Raw genomic sequence first — 19,949 nt, 5'->3', positions numbered from 1 at the left:
GCCCTTCCAAAATAGTGTTTCTCGGTTAGAGCCCCATTTTTCACAACTTTTACAATTTTGGCCCAAAATCTAAAAACTTTATATTTTTGGTCCTTTTTGATAGTGAAAAGCATTTTTGACTCATAAAATGATTTTTTCATGCTAATTACCCCCTGTTTTACAGAAAGTTTCATTTCAGCCCCTAAAATTTATCATTTTTCGCATTTTGAGGCTTATTGGGCCGAAAAGCCCAAAACTAGCCCATTAAGCTAAAAATTTACATTTTAAGTCCCTTGAAAATTTTAATGTTCAGAAAAATGATTATAGAAACTGTTTTGACCCTTTTGACCTTCAAGAAACCGTGACTTGTCGATTTGTATCCCAAGTTTTGAATTTTTGACAATTTAAGCCCAAAATGGGTTTTATGTTAGAATATGTTCATCATGACCTTGTAAGCTATTATTCATGACTTGTTTAGTGTAAAATAGGTTAGATTATGTTTGTTTCTTTTTTCATGTCATAGATCTCGGGTTTACACCCTTTTTGGTAACATATTCATCGCAAAACACATGAAATCACACACATACATGCATTAAATCACACATAGCATACACATACACGTAGATCTAAACATTTTCTTGTATTCTCCCCCATAAAACTCATAAAAAGCAAAAAGAAAGGGATATGAAGCTCACCTTGAGTTGATGTTTCGGTTTTGAAGAAGATTTGGAGAAGTTTGGTGCTATTTTTGGCCCTAGCAAGTTCCTTGGATGGATCTCGAACTTAGTGGGTTCTAAGATGCAAGATCATGAATTTGAATGGATTAAGAGGTGATTTTTGATGAAAAGAAGTGAGTTAGATCATAGATTTAAGCACCAACTTACCTTGAATGATGATTTTTGTGGAAGAAACTCCTTGAAAAGCTCTAAATCTCGAAATTTTGAAGAATGAGTGCAAGTGTTCTTGAGAGAATTTGGAAAGAGTTGGAATGAATTTTGTGAGTGTGTGCGGGTGTCTCCTCTCGGCCGAGAATCAAGAAGAAGAAGAGAGAGAGTTGAGGTGACTATCTTAGATGCATGTTGGTCCATGCATGGAAGTATGTGGTGTATTAATGAGGTGGCAATCTTAAAAGTCAACTCTTCCTCTCCATTTTGTGTAGTTGGGCCGAGAGAAGGAGAGAGGAAGAAAGAAAATTGGGCCTTGTGTGCTTAATCCCACATTATGGTTCAATTAGATAGCTTTTGGCCCAAAGTAAATCAAGAAATTATTTTTATGGCCTATTAGGGCTAATTAGGTTAGTTATGGCCCAATAAGGTCCATTTAGGTATTTTATTTGGCCCAAAATATTTAAAATATATGGAAGTGGGTCCAATTAGAGCCCATTTAAGAGTTCTAAGCCCATGATAGTCAAATTGGAAGCTTATTGGCCCATTGGGCCCAATAAGGAAATCGTAGTCCAGAATGGACTTAAACCGGGATTTCTAGGGTTTCCAATTCTTTGTTAACTATTTGCAGTGCTTGTATGAATTTTTTGATTGAAATTTTGTTGTTATTGAATAAGCATCCTACATGCTTTCACATTGTTGGTTCACATTTGTTATCATTGTTCAATGTTTACAAGGCATCAAAGTTCCTAGTTGTGACAAAGGGCACCCAAGAAAAACAAGCCGGTGAGCAAGGAACGGAAGTTAAGGAACAAAAGGAAGGGTCAGTTTTCACAAGGACCCTCTAAAAAGTGACTGGAAGCGACAGTTTGTGCTGTTACTACTACTCCAATAAAACGATATGCTGGAAACCTCCCAAAATGCAATGAGTGTAATTTCCACCACAATGGAAATTGTCGTAACATGCAGTGCCGGAACCGCAACAGACAAGGGCACACTGTCCGATTTTGTAAATTCCCACCTCATCCAATCACCCAATTTCCTAGTGCTGGAACAACTCAGGCATGCTATAAGTGCGGTGAGTTTGGACATTTCAAAAGAGACTGTCCAAGGAAAAGGAATGACAAAGGAACTCACTTCTGTAAAACTCCAGCCCAATACATCACCTCAAACACTGATGCTAGTAAAAGTGAAATATGTCATGCATGTAGTGAAATAGTACATCTCAAGAGAAACTGTCCGACCGAGAGAAATGACGGAAAGAATGGGAAGAATAGTACCAACAACGCAGAAGCAAATATCGGGAACCGCTTTGAGATTGCCGATACGCTCTCTGACAATAATATTTTTTATATAATTAGATCTAGAAATTTTCAAGACTAAATGCCAAAATTAGATCAAATCATACTACAGGGTTTCATCATCATTTCTAGAAGCACTTTTCACAACAAGTACTCACTTCTATCAGTACAACGAGCTCGCAGTAATAATAACAAAGACAAAGCGAAATGTACTAAAGTCATATGTACAGAATTCACCATCATCCTAGCCATCTTTATTCTAAATTGGTTTAACCCCTATACTATACGAAGTCCCGATGTTGTCGGTTGACCTGAGTCGAACTAATCCTCACTGTACTAATTTCATATTCTACGGAAAGATCCTTCTCTGTGACAGAATGTCTAGCGAAACTTTATCAAACGGTACCAACAAAAACCTCCAAATCAATTCTTGCTTCAAAAACCCCGAAGTAGCCACGTGAGGAGCACCAAATTTTCTATAACTTTGCTCAAGTACTGCCAACAGATTTCTCAGGAATACTACACGCACGGAAAGTCAAGTTCACTAACGAAGACCCCAAAATTTTATGCGATTTATCTAATATTATTAAATGTATACATAGGAGTAGTACGTAATTAAGATTCTACAGGCTTAGAATTGATGATTCCACTTTGAATCCTTTTCCTTGTCTGGATGTGGGCTTAGAGATGAATCATTTATTCGACTGCCTTTTCAATCACAATTATATACGACTCGTATACACGGGACTATAATAGATGAATCAGGCATAAGCAATGCAATGGTTTTCATAACTAAATTACCCAAGACAACGTATGGTTATCATACCCCTATATTTTCACGTTTTTACTATATTTTAGGGGGAAAAATACAAGTCAAACGCAAGAAAAAATTATGTTAAAATGCAAATCGTTACATACATTTTCTAATGATTTATCCTCATTTTGTGTATAAATGTTAAATAAGTAAAATAACGTTATTACAAATGTTATACTTTACATGCAAAGTTGGTAATACACTAAGGTTTATCATTCAAACGAAACACACTTTCGAAAAACTATAATAGGTATAGTTTACGAAATATTCATGATATTTTACACTCTATAAACACTATGGAAAGGAAATACTTACATTTAGAAGAAAAATGAACTTTTCATAAGTAAATCTATTTGATACTAACTTTTGTGAGACCCTCGTCATCCCTTTGGACGAAATTGAAATCAACAAAAGTCTCCACTTCATAGAAGAGCCAGTAGAAATCATGGATACGGAAATTAAAAGAACAAAATAAAGTCGCATACCCATTGTGAAGGTCTGCTGGAATGACAAGCGAGGACCTGAATACACCTGGGAGCGCGAAGATCAGATGAAACAAAACTACCCGCATCTCTTCCCTAGTCCATAAATACTTATCTTAGAATTAATTTCGGGGCGAAATTCCCTCTAACATGGGGATGATGTGACAACCTGATATTTCAAGTCAATGTAATGACCTAAAAGTCAAGTATTTTAATCTACTTTTGGATTTAATAAAAATAGCATCAAAAATGAAATGTTCAAAAGTCTAGATTGGGTTGCATAAAATAATAGATATCATGTTAAAGTTTTCATAAATATAAAGAACACTCAAATCCGAGTTATAACGAAGAAGTTACGATCAATCAAAGATCCGCGGCATAACCGGTAAAATGCTGTTAAATGTAAAAAACGCGAAATTTCAATAAAATACTTTTTAGCCTTAGGTATCTAAACAAAAGTCGTATATTGTGTTAAACCGTGAACGTGCAAAAAAAGAACGTCCAAATCTAACTTCGTATGGTGAAGTTATGATTTTTCTAAGTTTTGGAATAGCAGTAGATAGATAAAACTCGAAAAAGTGATCGAGTGACTTTTAGCCGACGCAACCTAAACGAGAAACGAAGATCTCGATAATAGTAGTACAACGATAAAAAAACAGACGAAAACGGACATCAACAGAAGTAGTTATGAATTTTTAACAAACATTTCCTGTCCCGGCCTGTTAAAAATATAATATTAAAAATAAAGTCAAAATTAGCCGACGGAGTCTAAACGAAAGTTGTAGATCATAATCTCACCTACGCATGATTATAAAGAATGTCAAAAACGGATCTCATATGCGAAAATTACGTATTTTTGAAGTTCGGTATATTGGTGTACGCCAAGCGTACATGGGTACGCCCAACGTACCCGTATACGTGGATCGGAATGGGCCACGTCGACCTGACCCACCACTCGATTGTCTCGGGTCCGAGACCATGATGCATCCAGTCTGATCCGAAGAGTATGCCCAGCATACATGTTGAGGACGCGTACGCCCAAAGTACAAAGACTTACGCCCAACGTAAATCGACCATTCAGCCCCTATAAATAGAACACAAGGGCTGTCGAGTTTGGTTTCTCAAATTCTTTTCTCTTACACCTTATTACCTCGTTTTACGTGCAATTTATACCCCCGATGCCCCGGTATCATCCCGACAATGGAAGCAAGTCCCGAAGCCCCAAGATTTCCCAAAAATTGTCTTCTTTCCAGTCGAAGTGCTACCCGAGTAAAGTCTCCTTTTCATCAAATCATCACTCTTACCAGGTGAGTTCATACACTGACATTTTTCATACTTTTTACAGTTTTAAGGGGGGGATACAAGTCTAACACAAAGATTTTGTGTTAAAAATGATTCCAAATAGTGTTAAAATTACATCAAGTCATCACAAATATTTTCAAGTGTTTAAATTCTTTAAAAGGTTATACCAACATATATTTTTCCCCAAAAATCATATTTATATAATTGCATATGTATATGAAAATATAAAGGTTATTTCATTCAGTTTCAATACTCTTTGTAACTTTCCGAGCAAGGGGTTGCATTCATGAACAGTTAGTATCAATACAGAAAATACATATAAATTATAATAGGTATAATTTATGATTAAAGAACACTAATACACGAGTCAAGTATACGCTAGTACATTGTTTTACTATAACAAGGGTTGGATTCAAAACCACACAACTGTGAACAATTTATAGATACATTTCAAGAATACTAAGCAAGAAACTTAATAACAATCATTTATTTCAGAATGATTGAGTTTTCATCCTTATTATGCACGTAACATCTATATACTTTTCTAGGAGTTAATATGTTCAGGTTGTTAGTACATTTAAACAATATAGTTAAAGTCCTGGTATTATAACCAGAATCTCCATCATACGGATCGAAACAAATGTGTATAGATCTGTATGGGATTGACCATCCTGCACCTAAACTGTTAGCTACAGTTAGACCGACAGGTCTGGGGTGACAATTGTTATCAACATTTCTAACGCCTCCAAAGCATCGTATCAGGCCATCTAGTCATAGTATGTTTATAATAAACTCATGAAAAAGATATTAAACAATACGCCAGTGTATAATGAACTAAACTTGAGTACATTTCAAAACACTAATTTTACAAAGATACAATTTACAGTATTACATTACAGTTTACAATAACAGCTGGTTGAGCCAGGCACAATCACTTTTACATGTTTTACAAAGGAATTCAAATACAGAATCCTGGTTTACAAATGAGACGATTTTATGAAATTAAAACTACTTTTCATATACAATAGGAAATATAGGATTTTCTGGAACAGTTTTACATATTCAAAGAACAGAAAACAAGCTTTCAAACATAGATACTTATGCACTCACTTAACTTTATGTTGATACTCCTTTTTCAAATTACTTGTATTCTCAGGAAATCAGTAGGAAGGTACTCTCCAAGCTTCTGAGAAGACAGAGCCATTTTCAGTCATGTCTTCTATAATTTTTATCAACTATTTTGGTGTCAATATACTATGATTGAACACATGTACAAACTTTTACTTATTAATGAAATGGTTGTTTGTACTTTGATTTCTATAAATGCATGTGTTGTGATACTACAAATGAAATCATCCACCCCGGACGTTTCTGTCGTCTGGTTTGGGGGTGTGACACCGGGACCGGTCAGAACCACATTGATGTGTTCAGTTTAGTTCTATGTCAAACAAATCGGAAATCGGGAAACAAATTGTTGGACAATAAGTACGACTTTGTTCCATGTATTTTTCCGGCTGATATCTAGAACAGAGGATTATATCATCACTTATCTAAAATGACATTTCATAGTTCAACAGAGTTTTAAGAGTTACGATTGATGGTCGGTTCCTGAAGTCATACTTCCAAATATAGTTATCATAGTTATCAGACTTATCCAAGTGGGAGACTGTTGGATAATGTGTTTATGTGCATAACTATATTTGGTATGTAATTGACCCGGCCCGGCATGGTCCATTTGGGTTGCACTTCACCGAAACAATTTATATGGATAATCTTTTGAGAATACTATGAAATCATATTATTTAATTAGTAATGATCAAGAATTAATTTGGAATTAATTTAGTGATCAAAAGAGATTAATTAAATATGGACTCTTATATATATATATATATATATATATATATATATATATATATAATGGGGCAAGTTCATTTAGGATGGGCTAAGCTTGCATGGATAGTCCATGGAGTTTTAACCCATGGATCCTATGGAAATGAAAGGTCATGGGTATTAGGGTTTACATGAATGTAACCCTAATTGTAACAACGTAAGTTTCAAAACCAATTTTTTTTCATTTTTCATCAACCAAATTTATATAAAATATTCTCAAATATTTCCAACCGTAGTTTTTAAGACATAACATATCCCAAGATCATAAAAATCAAACTTTCTCTCTCTCGTGTGTACGAATCATGCCGACGCCTTCCCATGGTCCTTGCTATTACCTGAAACACATAACACAGCAACTGTAAGCATAAATGCTTAGTGAGTTCCCCAAAATACCGCATACAACACATACACCACTCGAGGCTATAATACGACCCTCCGGTCGATGTGTGTCAACGGGACCCTCCAGTCCCGTAGCTCGTTGGACCCTCTGGTCCGGTCATAGCTCGTTGGACCCTCCGGTCTGGTCTATAACATCATACAACATACATATATCACATACCACATAATCTCATATGTAACACATAAGACCCTCCGGTCAACACATAATACCACTCTAGGTAACGTATAGTGAGAAGACTCACCTCAGGTGTCTCGGTAAGTCTCTGACTCGGTAGAAATGTGATCTAGCCTCTGCCTAATCACATAAAGTAAATACTCTCATAAATATAACTATACTAAAACCTTTCTTAACACCCTCAGAAGGGTAAAAGACCATTTTACCCCTCTCTAGGCTTAAAGGCCTCACTGTTGACCAAACCCTAAAAGTCAACAAAAGTCAACTGTCAAACTTTGACCCGACTCGTTGAGTGCAATTGGGCGACTCGGCGAGTCTACACGTGTCCACTGACTCTCTTAGTCCCTCTCTTGGCACGTCGAGTCCTTCCCTTTACTCGACGATTCACACCTGGCATGAATCGCGGGGCCACCCCGACTCAACTCGCCGAGTCTCAAGAATAACTTAAACTCCAGTCCCCTAATTCTCCCTGACTCACCGAGTTATTTCCCCAACTCGGAAAGTCTACTCACTGAGTGATTTACGGGAAACCCTCATCCTACTCGCCGAGTCTGATCTTCGGACTCGGCGAGTTCATGCCATGCACAAACTCCATAGACCTCTTGAGGTCAGATCTGTTCCTTAAATTCATAGATTTGGCCTTCCCAAGCATGATAATCATGTAAAGTTCAGACCTTGACACTCATATAACATCTAAATGGTCTAACTTGGGATTTAGCCCCAAAAATGACATCCCAAGCTCATGGCTCCTAAAATGACTCATAAAGCTCCAAGGGTTAAGGTCTTTGGACCTCTTTGGGTCCAGATCCAAAGCATAGACTCGAGAAGGGACCAATTGCTCCACATATCCATCCTCTAAAGGGGTTAGAAAACCCTAACTCTAAGAATCAACACCAAAACTGAAGAAGATCCGAACAATTACCTTACTATGATCTCTATGAACTTAGAAGTCACCAAAATCGCACCTCCTTCAGCCTCCTCTTGCCTTGGTCACCTCCTTCTTGCAAATACACCAACAAAAGGATCAAGAGTGGCCTCTCCTTCCTCACAACCGCTCTAGATCTCTTAGGGTTTCTCTCTGGGGTTTGGTAGCCGCAAATGACGGCCCTAAAGGCCTTTAAATAGATCCCAGACCCAGGAAATTAGGGTTTCATTAAACAGCATGGACTCGTTGAGTCCACTCATGAACTCGCTGAATCCGACTGTGAACCCGGATACGAATCCGCGACCATACTCGGCGAGTTTAAACACCAACTCGCCGAGTCTCCTCAAAACTTCCAAAAATAAAGGAATAAAATATTATACATGGGAATCCGGATGTTACACTAATCCTCCATACTATATAAAGAGGTCTTTGGCACATGAAATGACACTAGTGTGTGTGACAACAAAGGGTGGTCGATTTCTAGTGTGCTTTCTATTCTCTCAAGTCTTCCAATGTGTTTTGGTGATTTGTGATTCCACTTGAGGCATCCAGATTATTGGTGCTAGGCTCTTATAAGTCCAAGCAATCAACCACTAAGAAAAGGTATGTTATTCTACCAAGTTTTTATTACAAGTACCCCATAACATGCTAGTTAGGTTAAGAACCTTGGAAATCAAATTTGCATGTATAATAGAGAAAACATAGATCCAAGGTTTCTAGAGTTGCATGTACACCATAGGAGTGTCAAAATGTTCAAAACCCTTTAGGACTATGATGGAAGAAAACAAGGAGGTGTCTTTTGAGGGAGGCATACTTTTAGCGGTAATTTATAGTGGTTAATAGGAGTATATCGGGGCGGGTGGCCCTCGTTGTCTTCGTTGTGTGTCGACTGTGAGAGTGGGGTCTCTTGCTTTTTGATGATTCCTACGATGGTAGATCGATCGGGGAGTCAAATACAGAGTGTGTGATAGTTCATTATTTCCGGACCGAGAGTCAGGACTAATTCAAAATAGTTGGGGTATCCGACTGTATATCGGTATGAGGCTTCGATATGACTAGAGGCAGTCACGTTGGGGGGATTCTGAGATTCTTGTCTGAGTTACGGGATATTTGGAGTTGCTTGGTTCCATTGGGAAGATCATTAAAGTGATTATATGGTACGTTCTAAGAGTCAAGTGTGATATACCTGGTGAAACAGCCTATGGAGTAGATTGTTGGTATGCCAATTAGTGATGGTTCGGACCCTGAGTGGGGGAGAAATGAGTATTCTATGAAGAGGATTAGCGATCCGTTCAAAGTGTGGTTAGAGAACTAGTTATGGAGATCCGTGGTGCGATCACATAATCCATGGGTTATTGGTGGATGAGGCGAGGTGTCAGGCGGGATGATGTATGGGTATGTGCTAAACGAAGGATGAGTGAATCCATGGTACGTAGCCGTTGGTCAGAGAATGTATTATGGCTAGGGATTTTTCGGGTTGCAATTGTTGAGTTTGAGGCGGTTGGGTCGCCGGGTTCAGGGTGCAATAGTTGACATCTACAGGTATAGGTATTGTGATCTATACTCTAGGAGAGGCAGCAGTTGATTTGTCAACCAATGTCAGAGCCGGTGTAAGTAGTTCGTTTGGGCGGTGATCAGTAGAGGGTGGAGCTTTGGATTTTCGTCAACATGTTTTCAGTCATTGACGATTCCTCAATATTTTAATTTGTGATATGGGAGTATTTCGAGGTTTCGAGTTGTGTAAATGGGAAATCAGTGGTTGAGGCAAGACATCGTGAGATATTGTAACAGTGTTTTGAGGTGCCCGAGTATGGTGTCCTAATTTTTGGTCACTGAGAGACTCGAGTTGTGGAATGGCAAGTGGAGTACCGAGAGACTTTGGTTCTAGTGGGAACCCATCAGTTAAGTGTCACCAGAGTGGGACTGTCTAAGGGTGTATATGTGCTGAGAAAAGTGCCTTGCCTACAAATTTGCATCAGGAGAGGTGGTGCATAAGTTGGGTGGGTGCAAACACCTATCTATGATGAGATGTGGAGCATGAGTTGGTGAACTCAATATAGTTATGGATTGATGATGAGATTGTGGATTGACAAGAGAGCAAGTGGATCCGAGTGGGAGTAATCGCTTGGGATTATCAGGTAAACCATGGAGTGATCCCATGGTGAGGCAGTGAGCATAGTGATACTGCGGGGAGCCGTAGTATTCACCAGTCAGCGAGAGGGTGTGGTGATATTGCGAGGAGCCATAGTATCCACCAAACAACGATCGAGCATTGTGAAACTACAGGGAGACGTAGCTTTCACTGGTCAGAGGAGAGCGTTGTGAAACTACGTGGAGCCGTAGTTTTCACTGGTCAATGGAAGAGTATGGTGGAACTGCGGGGAACCGTAGCTTTCACTAGCCAACAAACAAGAGAGAAGCCTTGTGAATCTATGGGGAGTCGTAGTATTCACTAGTCAGAGCATGACACAGAGGAGTTCCTAGGCTTGGGTATCCTTATCAACTGAGTATGTGGGAACCTGGCGGTCGACTCAGGGGCGAGACTGGGATCTCCTTAATGGTCGAGAATCATTGTATTTTGAGTTAAGATGTGGTTATCGCAATCGAAGGAATTGGAGAAGTGATGTACGCGTGAGTTGCGGATCATGGGTTATGAGTTGAGTGCTTCATTAGGACAAGTGGTTCCAATTCTGGGTCGGGCTAGACTCTCGAGTTTGATCGGTCTCTAGTGATGTATTGAGTGGCGAAATAAGATTTCGGATTTAGGGGTGGGTTCCATCTTGAGGGGTATTGTGGGTCATCTGATGTCTTAGACCTGTGTGGGTTAGTTTGTTTGTATGGGAAGGACCGCGATACGTATGGAACTAACGAATAGTAGACGAAAGAGGTCGAGGGTGAGATGAATTCAGTTGGGGTTTTAGTATTCACTTGGGATAGAACGAATTTCGTGACTTGTCATACTTGGTCGAGATAGATATTGTGAGAAGGAAGTCAGTGAGACGTTTTGGGGTATGCAATGGGTAACCTTTGGAGGTTCAACTGTTGGGTTGGGAGTTGACCTGGTACTCAATGTTGAAAGAGATATTTGAGATGTCTTATGTACTTACATTGTGTATTGTGACATCCTGCATTATTTCTTTATGATTTATGATGTTTATTATTCAGAGCTTACAGAGTTAGGACCAAATAGTCCATCATAGTTAGGGGACCGGAGGGTCCCATAGAGACACATTGATTGGAGGGTCTTACTGTGCTATAGCCTTGAGTGGCTACAGAGTTGTGTGTGGTATTTTGTGGAACTCACTAAGCTTCGTGCTTACCGTGTTGCGTGTTATGTGTTTCAGGCTTTCTCAGGATCACAGGAAGGCATCGACTTTATTGTACACACCACTGAAAGAGTTATGTTTCGAGGATCCTGGATTGTAATCAAACAATTATGGAGCTGCAATTTGTAAATTTACTAAATGAGATTTTGTGAAATGTGTTATGAGAATTATATGACTTTAAAAGAAAATTTTGTTTGAAAATTTTATGGTGTTCCACGTAATAGTATGAAAGTCTACAAGCTCATAAAGTAGGAATATAAAGGCATCTATCATGCAATCTTGTGCATATCCTTAACCCTAATCTTGCATGTGATTCACAAATTCAGAATTCACAGCATATCACATAGAACATGTATAGGTATTTTGTGAAAATATACTTGAGCTCGGTCGATTGCATGCACCACACCCCTTTCTTTTATTAGAAAATTATTTAATATAATATTTCTTTTTATGAAAAATCTACCAAACTATCGGTTTGAGTTCAGACACACCCGAGAGTATCCCAAATCCCTCAAACCAAGGCTTTGATACCAACTTGTAACGTCCTTAAATTTATAACCAAAAATTTCACTTTTGTACTAATAAAACCATCAATCAACATGTTTATAGAAAAACCATAAAGGAACTCAAAGTATGTTAACAATCATCCATAAGTACATCAGAGTTAAATAAGGCATAAATCATGGTGTGTGCGATGCGATCATCCTGAGCTCTTCCCATTCGAACCGTAAGTACCTGAAACATAAACTGAAAACCATAAGCATAAAGCTTAGTGAGTTTTCCTCAAATTACCACTTACCAAACATACAATGCGCCTCACCCGACCTCCATCGGTCCCTGCCAGATCTATCAGTAACATGCAATGGGCCACGCCCAAGGTTCTAAAAGGCGTGAGGCGTGGCGTGACGGCAAGGCCAAGCCTCAAGCTTAACGAGTTATGGCGAGCCATGGCGTTTTTCAAGGCGTGATGTAAGGCGGCGATTTTGTATTAATTTATAATTATATTACTGCAAAAATATAAATTTATATCAAATATACCTAGTTTTTAGAAGTGTTATATCATCAACTAATAACAGAAAGTTAATAAAAAAACACAATACATGTATGTCCGATTAGAAAAGGTATAAAAAAGAGCAAAAAAACGTGTCTCAAACGAAAAAACACGCGCCATAACACGCCATAACGCGCCATGGCACGCCTTGCAACGCGCCACGCCTAACAGCAACGTTATGAAGCTTTTCGTAACGGCGACGCCGCGCCTCATGCCATGGCGTGCCTTGGCGCCCGCCATGGCGCGCCTTTTAGAACACTGGCCACGCCCAACACGCTCATGAGGCCCTGCCTGGAAACGGGCCCTGTCCGACATACATACAAACAAATACAATACATGCAAGAGTCATATATACAAATAGCATTCTAGTATCAATAATCTATGGGCCAACATTGGTGCCTTCAACCTGCTGAATACACTGTGAGAAGACTCACCTCGATCAACTGATAAACAAATAACACTCTGGCTACTAAACCACAAAATCCCCACACTAAATCACAAATAATAAAACCCTAATTAGCAATTAGGCCATTAACTGAGACTAAGAGTCCAAATCTTCATATAAAGAGTAAAAGACCTTTTTCCCCTCCTACCGTAGGCCCAACAATCAATAGCCCAAGCCCAAAAGTCAAAATGTCCATATTGCAGTTCTAGGTCTTGGGTAATGCCTTAAACAATAAATTTACTAACTTTATGCTTTTGCATGGCTCAATGACACTAAAACCTTAGATTTAGCATCCCACTTTCACCAAATGGGCATTAACCAATGCATGGTTAGTCTACAACCATGAAGGTGCAAACTTTATGGACTATGGACCTCAGAAACATCAAGGAGAGGAACCCAAAACATATAAAGTGACATTTACTCACTAGAACTCATTCATGGAACCAAAATATACCCAAAACTTCACTAGATCTAGATCTAAGCATTGGATAACCAAGTTCAAGACTTTATACCTCAATGAAGTTGATAAATGTGAGTAAAGTCTGGATCTACAAGCTCCAACTTGATCAAGGCTCCTTCACCAAACTCCTTTTTCTTCAAGGTTCACTAGAAAAACCACCAAAACACAAACACAAGGATCAAATCTCTCTAAATGAGTTAGGGTTTCAAAATGAGGTTAAAATGGGCAAAGAAGGTTGGTAATGAGAGAACCTTGTGGCATAAAGTTGTTTAGTCCAAACCCTAAAATTTATGGTTTGGGATTCGGCCACCTACGTCGCGTACTCATGCAGGATCCAAAATTACAAAAATGCCATTAAGGACCAATTTGCAAACAATTCCCATACTAAGGGCATAAATGGAATACCTAGAAATCAAGATGTTACATTTATGGTTAATACTTTCACTTCATGCATATAGAGATGGGGATTTTGTGACATCCCCATTTTCACGGCCAGAAAAGACCGATTTTGTTTATGCTTTATAAAAATCAGAGTACTTCATTTTATAAAAATGTTGCGGAATTTGTTCCCAGAAAAACATGGTAAATACGTTATTAAAACATTTTCGAAGAAACGTATTTATTTCATTTTTAAACGTTTGGGATGTCATCGTTAATACAGAAACATAAGCATAAACGGAACTTACAATTATTTACACTAGTGATCTACATCTCTTTAAATCTCTCAGTGTAATGTCACTTCATATCAACACCTGTGATATAAATAAACTGAGTGGGTCAGGTTGGGAAACCTGGTGAGCACATAGGCTTTTCAACCCACAATAATATATTTATTATTTTTAAACATCAAGCAATCAACCCAATTACCCATTCCCGTTATCCTCACATTACGTCCCTAAAACATCTAACACAAGGGACTTAGTCAAAGGACTATCATTGGGATGGAGTGTACCTGGTGAGCACACAGTTCACACAGTTCGAATGAACACACAGTTCGAATAAACACACACTTCGAATAAACACCTACAGGTTGCGAGCCTGCTAGTGTTCCACTGGACTGTCTAGAATAGTCTGTGGTCGTCATCTATACTCCGCTAGATGACTAGATCATCAAGAACAGCTATAACGAGGCCTCTCATTATTATTTTGTCACATAGCAACTATTAAATCTACCCATGTTTTACCCAACACATTTTGTAGATATAAAATACATATACAGTTTAAATCATTGAAAACATGTATAAAACGTTCATCCAGCATAGATAGCAAGTATTCAGATAATATGCACACATAGCACATAATTTATATATAATACTTCATATCTATGTGTAAGCTGAAAGTAACTATGCACTCACCTGGTAAGGTGGTGACTCGGCACTCGGACAGCTCTTCGTTACTTCTTAAAACAATTTTTCCTTGACCAAAACCTTGTATTAATACCACTAGAGTTTAGTTTTAACGTTAATCGCGACTAATTAATAGTCTAGCTATTATTACTATTATATAAGCGTTAAAGAACACTCAATATAACTCATAATAATAGCCCAAATAATTATTTTAAGGTCCTAATAATGTTACTATAATTAAATAAAAGCTATATTAAATATAGTATAGGCGTAACTCACTTACAATGGGTTTTTATTAAAAATCGGGCTTCGCTGGAGCAGCGTTTCCGAGCCGAAAGCTTTTCTTCTCGGAGCCGTCGGGCGCTCCGGGGCTTTCTTCTCGTGATAGGGAGGTTCCCTAGACTTGGGAGGGGTTTAGGGAGGCTAGAGAGAAGTTAGAGAGAGAAAGAGAGGCTTATGGTGTGAAGAAAATATGAGGAGTTCACCCTTGTATTTATAGGAGTTTTATAGTAAAGTAGTCTCTAAGCTTCGTCCGTAACTTTTGCATACGAGCTCCATTTTTGTCTGTATTTTTACCGTTGAGTTCCTATTAATGAGCTCTTCAACTTTCATTTAGACCTCGTTAGCTAATTCTCATTCTATCTCGGATTTACAAAACTGTATCGAATTCGCCGCGCTCGAAAAGTAGAGACTAAGCTTCGTCCATAACTTTCGCATACGAGTTCCGTTTTTTGTCTGTCTTTTTACCGTTGAGTTCCTATTAATGAGATCTTCAACTCTCATTTAGACCTCGTTGGCTAATTCTCATTCTATCTCGGATTTACAAAACTGTATCGAATTCGCCGCGCTCGAAAAGTAGAGACTAAGCTTCGTCCATAACTTTCGCATACGAGTTCCGTTTTTGTATGTCTTTTTACCGTTGAGTTCCTATTAATGAGATCTTCAACTCTCATTTAGACCTCGTTGGCTAATTCTCATTCTATCTCGGATTTACAAAACTGTATCGAATTCGCCGTGCTCGAAAAGTAGAGACTAAGCTTCGTCCATAACTTTCGCATACGAGTTCCGTTTTTGTCTGTCTTTTTACCGTTGAGTTCCTATTAATGAGATCTTCAGCTCTCATTTAGACCTCGTTGGCTAATTCTCATTCTATCTCGGATTTACAAAACTGTATCGAATTCGTCGTGCTCGAAAAGTAGGGACTAAGCTTCGTCCATAACTTTCGCATACGAGTTCCATTATAGACGTTCTTTATATCCACGCGTTGGTATTTACGAGTACTAAAACTTTCATTTAGATCCCGTCGGCTAAAAATCGACCGATCTAAAATTCAGATTTCGGGTTGTGCACTGCTATGCTAAATCTTAGAAAAATCATAACTTCCTCATACGAAGTCAGATTTGGGCGTTCTTTTTATCGACGCTCTTAGTTTAACATATTCTACAACTTTTGTTTAGATTGCTAAGGCTAAATCTCGCTCTATCATAAATTCACTATTTACGCTTCCCGGTGCCATGCCGGTTTTGCCGTAAAACTTCGACAGGCCATAACTTCTTCGTTATAACTCGGATTTCGGCGTTCTTTATATGTACGGAAACCTTGAGACATACTCTACAACTTAGTTAAGATTATTTATTCTAAATAATCTTTTGTCGAAAAGTCGTTTTCAACCCCTATTGCCTCTAAATTGACTAGCCCGGATCTGCAGACGTTACAGATTTCATTTGGTCTTTCTTATGCATGAAAACCGTAACTTTCTCCCTCTCTTAGGTGGTGTTTGTTTTTTGTCCACAAATCTTCTTGATCTCTTCTGTCTGCACGGTGCAGACCACGCGTAGACATTAGACTTCGCAGACTGTTTGTTTTTTTGAAGACTGCAGACCTAAAAATGTCTACGCACCCTCTTCTTGGCACAGATGTGGATCAGAGTCCTCTAACATCTTCAGACATCTTCTAGCCTAAAAAACACATATATCTTTATTTTTTTAGTTTTTTTGAATTTATATTTATTCCAACTTTATCAGTCATAAACAATTTGAAAAAAAAATTACAATACTTAAAAAAAAGTTCGACAACACAAACATGATATTTTTAACAAATTTATTAATAAAAAATTATTACAATAATGGTCGTTGAAGTTGTTTATATAAATATGAAGAAACAAAATAATATATTCTTTTATTTTTATGCCAAATTTTATAAAACATTATTCAATACAGTATTATCAATTTCTTTGAAAAATATTTATGACACATTTTTAATTGATTTAATTGAAAAAAATCGAAGTTTATTTCCATCCATTTATGTATCAAATTCATTGATTTCTAATTCCAATGTTTATGTATAACTTTGCGACCAAAATTGTTGGTTTCTATCAAATATATACGTTAATTTAGATTTTAGTTTATTTTAGTAGCCTGTATATGTTAGAAAAACAAACAGTCTTTTTTTTTCAGACTGCAAACGTTTGATCCACCTCTTCAACTACAGAGGTCTACAGATGTGGTCTGTAGACTGCAGACATTTTGCCTCAGAAAAAACAAACAACACTTTACTCTCTCATTCTTTCAAGTAAAGTGTTGGATTTTAAAGTACTTGCATCTTGCTCTCTTGAAGATTAAACTTAGGTTTTACCTTTAATCTTAAGAGTTTCTTACGAAGACTAGCATCTTACACCAAGTTGGTTTCTTATTGGTGTCACAAAGGTTCGTCATTCTCCATCAACTTTCAAGCCTCTCCTCGTGGAACCAATTGCAACAAAGGTCGTTATTACTCTCTCTTCTATAGTTGGTGTTTTCTTTCCAAATTTTGCAAGATGATATTTAATGGGTTGTAACTAGTTTATAAATGTTCAAAATACTCAAGTCTTTCGTTGCTATAATATTATGTTTTTGAAACTATTTTTGAACTAAAACCCAACATGGTGGTTAGACTCTGAACGATGAGATCAGGATACCTAAGCTAACACAGTTGTCAAAACAAACTAACATAAATTGTGAAGCCTAAGTACAAAATATACGAACACAAACATACAAAATTAAACATACCATTTCACATTTACACATGAAGACTAAAACATATAAACTACGAAATCCCTTTAGCATAAGAACTCAAACACAACACCATCTATTCTACAAAACCCGACAATAATAGATATTTTCTGTCAGACAAAAAAATACCATAAGATTAATGTAAGATATCAATATGTTAGACAAAAGTATTATACAAAAACAATTATTTTAGAAGAAAAAAATATTTTATATAGATATTATCTATCATATATAGAAAACATCAAAATATTAATGTAAGATAATACAATTAGACAAAAATATAATAAAAACAATTATTTTTATAATATATATTATCTATCAGAAAAAGAAAATACCATAAGATTAACGTATGATAATACAATCTACTAGACAAAAAAAACTAAGTTAATATGATAATAATTAAAAATTAAAAATAATATATATTTTAAAAATAAATTTTTTTAGATTTTGGATTTATTTGAAAAAAAGTTTTTATATTCTGTTGGTGACAAGTTTACCAACAATTTACCGATAAAATAATTAAAATGAATATAATTAATGGTTTTTGAGACTTAATTGATTAAAAAATAAGATAAAAACTAAATAAATTATAAGAATTAAACATATCCTTGTTTTTATGGTTTGAAAAAAGTAGTAAAATAGTTATAGATGGAATTAACTTTTACAAAAACCATTCACTTGTGCAATTTACTTTTCAACTTTTTAGCTTTTGATGGTGTGAGTTTTAATAATAATAATAATAATAATAATAATAATAATAATAATAATAATAATACATGATGTTTAAGTTCAAGACATAAATAAATTTATCAAAATATCAAATAAATTTGTTTTGTCCAACAAGTGTTTTTAAATAGGAAAATAAAAATCATTAAACTTTAATGGTATCACTTATAGTTATATATAGTTTGTTAATTAAATATAATCTTTTAATATTATTAAAAGAGAAACTTTGTAACATCATTTTCAACAATCAGGGTCATTGATTGTGTTTCATTCATATATTTTCCACATTTAGATCGTTATATTGACATCATCATTTGGTCAACCTTTTTTTTGGTCAACAAATTGTATAAAATCTATTAATCACAATTAATTTTAACATTAAGAAATCTATTAATGACAATTAAATTTAACCAAAAATAAAATTACTTTTTAAATTATGAAACCTATTAATAATAATTAAATCTCACCAAAAATAAAATTACTTTTAAAATTAGGAAATCTATTAATGACAATTAAATCTCACCAAAAATAAAATTACTTTTAAAATTAGGAAATCTATTAATGACAATTAAATCTCACCAAAAATAAAATTATTTTTAAAATTAGGAAATTTATTAATGACATCATTATTTGGTCAACCCCACCCCTCATTAGTCGTTTCTGTCGTTCTGGTTTGAAATTCACTAACAGAAGCATTATTTTCTTTTCAATTTATTGCAGGGAAGAAAATATGAAGATCAATGATGTTGGAAGATACATAAGAAAGATTCTCCCACTAATTTCAATGATACGTACGTCTTCATTCACAATGATTCAATCAATTTCCCCTTCTACGACTTCGAATCCAGATAGAATTTTGTCTTCCCATGTCTCTATGTGCAAACAATCCATAATCTTATCTCTTTGATTCCTCCTTATGTAACCTCGAATCCTTTTCATCTTATGATCACAACCGCAAGCACTCATCTATTTCGTCTCTTTCCCTTTCTTCATATTTCTTGCGTTTCACCTTAGGGCTCTCCTTCTTCCAGTCAGTTATTTGTTTCTCCGCACAATGACTTATAATTTACTTTTTATGTTTCGATTTCTGTTGTTTATTTCTCAATTTTGATGAAAAAAAACCTAATTTCTACACTTGCTTTCAGGAATTAAGGGAATCACCACTCCTTCTCCGCGTCCCTCTTTCTATCTGTTGCAGAAACTAGAAAGACGACATATACACACAGTTAATGCGTCAACTTTTTGATTTATTCATAGGTTTGTTTTCTACACCACTCTAACCTCTTGCTTTGCATTTATGCGATTTTTGTTACTGTTTTCTTCTTTTCCCTAATTTTTTCACCATTTTCTATTTTTTTATATATCTTTTGTGTGCTTACTTTTTTCTTTAGAGC

The sequence above is a fragment of the Lactuca sativa genome, chromosome 5 (assembly GCF_002870075.4).
Source record: "Lactuca sativa cultivar Salinas chromosome 5, Lsat_Salinas_v11, whole genome shotgun sequence".
NCBI lineage: Eukaryota > Viridiplantae > Streptophyta > Magnoliopsida > Asterales > Asteraceae > Lactuca > Lactuca sativa.
This window is presented reverse-complemented; position numbering follows the sequence as displayed.